The sequence below is a fragment of the Vitis vinifera genome, chromosome 8 (genome assembly GCF_030704535.1).
Source record: "Vitis vinifera cultivar Pinot Noir 40024 chromosome 8, ASM3070453v1".
In the NCBI taxonomy this organism is placed as follows: Eukaryota; Viridiplantae; Streptophyta; class Magnoliopsida; order Vitales; family Vitaceae; genus Vitis; species Vitis vinifera.
In genome coordinates, this window is record NC_081812.1 from 1,490,345 (window position 1) to 1,492,888 (window position 2,544).

Below are 2,544 nucleotides of genomic sequence, written 5' to 3' on the forward strand. Positions count from 1 at the left end.
CAAAAAAAAAAAGCAATTTGGGGGAAAAAAATCACAACAAAGGGAAAAAAAATGAAGAAAAAGAATATCAAGCATAAACTATCATTTTCAAAATAAATAAAAAAACACTAAAAATAATTATGAAGTATAAGAGTAAAAAAGAATATCAAGTATAAACCAATGTTTATAGTAAGTTAGAATGTAATTATGAAAAATCATAATGTCTGAGCCCGGGTTCGAACCGGGGACCTCTAGTGTGTGAGACTAGCGTGATAACCAACTACACCACCCAGACAAGATGTCAAATCAATTTAAAGTAACTAATCAATATATGTTGCATCAAACTCCAAGGTAAAGTTAAAGACAAAAAAACATTAGAATAGATCTTACTTATTTTCTCATTCATCATGTTTAGATAACTCTAATGACAATGAAAATGAACTAAAATATGATTTTTAATGAAAATAAAATCCTACTTATTAGTGAAATTTTAATTGATCTCTAATAAGAGGTATTTTGATTCTTTTGATACATTTTTAAAAAAATACTTTTTGAAAAATAAAAAACTAAAAACTTACTTTGACAATTTGTTTTGAAAAATAACTTTTTTATTTTGATTTTGTAAAAAAAATATAAATTTAATTTATATAATATAAACTAAATTTGATTCAAATCTTATTAAAAATAAAAATAATTTTATAAAAAAGGAAATTTCAAAAAAATGAATAGTTTTTAATAAAATATGAATAGTAATATTATAATAAAATCTTAAATTATATTTTTTTTTATAAATATTATAAAAACATAGATGTTACCATCTTCATAAAGTATAATTGATTTATTTTGTTAAAAATAATAATAATAATAATAATAATAATAATAATAATAATAATAATAATAATAATAATAATAATAATAATTTAAGATTAATAATTGTTAATATTATTTTACTTTAAATGAATTTTAAAATAAATAATTTTTTATTTTTTAATTTAAGTATAAATGAGTCACGTTTTTCCATTACGTGCATATATTTAGTATTTAATCACAAATAGAGTATTATGATATTTAAATTATTCTTAAAAATTAGAAGATTTGTTAAAGAATTTAAAGCATTAATTATGTTTTACTTAATTAGAATTTATTTACTTGAAAATATGGTCATGTGTAGGAGAAATAGTGAAGTCTTGATTTATAATGTATTAGTTTTGGTTTATTATTTTTTGCAATGATTATATATATTTTTTGAATTCTAAATTATTTTTAAAAATTATTGAACTCATTAATAAATTCAATGCAAAGTATGCCTTGTTTTGAAATTCATTTTTAGTGAAAAAAATTAGAAAAATATGGTTCTTTGTAAAAATAAATAAATAAATAAATAACAATGAACTCATTCTAGATCATTTTTTTTATATAAATTATGGTATTTATTGGGTCACCATTTAAGTTTAAATTATTTTTAAAAATTACTATACTCATTGATGAATCCAATGCATTAATTTTTGCTTAATTTGGATTATATTTATCAAGTGAATTTTTTAAAAAATATATATATAAATAAAAACTAGTAAAATCATTTAAAATGAATTTAGGTCAGTAACTTTTTAGCATTAATTTGATTAGTTTTGGGTTTTATGACTTTCTAACACTAGTTGAATCGATTTTCGAGTTTTAAATTATTTTGAAAATTTAAAATTTTTTGTATTAAATGTTGTTTTGATTGAAATTGTGAAACAAGGTTAATTAATTTAAACAAAACACCTAAGATGAGGAATAGGGTGAATTAGGTTTTCAAAACTTTTTTGAAAACCAACTTAATTAAGCAATAACCAATACAATAAATGTAAAGAGATAGGGATAAAGAGAAGAAAACACTATTTTATAGTAGTTCGACAATTACCACCTATGTCCACTCTCCTAAACCTATTTTTTCGAGTAAGGGTTTCATTAGTTCAAGGCTTGCTAAACAAGCCTTCAAGTTTTTCTACATGTGGGAATCATCAGCTCCAATGAGCATGTACAAGTCTCTTCAAGTTAAATACTAACTTGAAGCTTGATATACTCAACTTATCTCAAATAATGAAAGTTTGATCTCACTCAACCTAGTTTAATAAATGACCAAATACAAAGGAAGCTAGGATGAACACAAATAAGTGCACTAAGGATGATTTGCAAGTGAGTAACTAATGCACTAGAGGTTTGCGAGCTTTGAAAAGAGACAAATGAACAGGTCGAAACCAATATTCTCTTATCAATAAATGAACATGTGTCTCAATTCATAGGAAACTAACCTCAGACACCTCATACAGTAGAAAAAGGCCTCGACTAGTTGAGCTCCGATTCAACCGATTAACTAACTGTTGGACATTAAGTGCACAATAAGTGACTATTGGTTCCCCTTAAGGTTTGACTAATCCTCAATTAGACTTTGACCGGGAATGATGAAACCTTAATTGGGAATGCAAACTCTCTCTAAGAAAAAGAAAATTTCTTGAAGTTGGGATCGAGCCTTAATCAGGAAAAGGTAATCGATGGAGCTAGTTTCTAACCAATTGAGTCAAT

General features: G+C 23.7%; 1 non-coding gene across 1 annotated transcript; it reads right to left on the minus strand.

The window, feature by feature from the left end:
• Positions 1 to 200: 200 nt before the first annotated feature.
• On the minus strand, positions 201 to 274 carry TRNAV-CAC (transfer RNA valine (anticodon CAC)). Its single transcript has one exon. It is a non-coding gene; the product is annotated as a tRNA-Val (tRNA).
• Between the last annotated feature and the right edge of the window lie 2,270 nt (positions 275 to 2,544).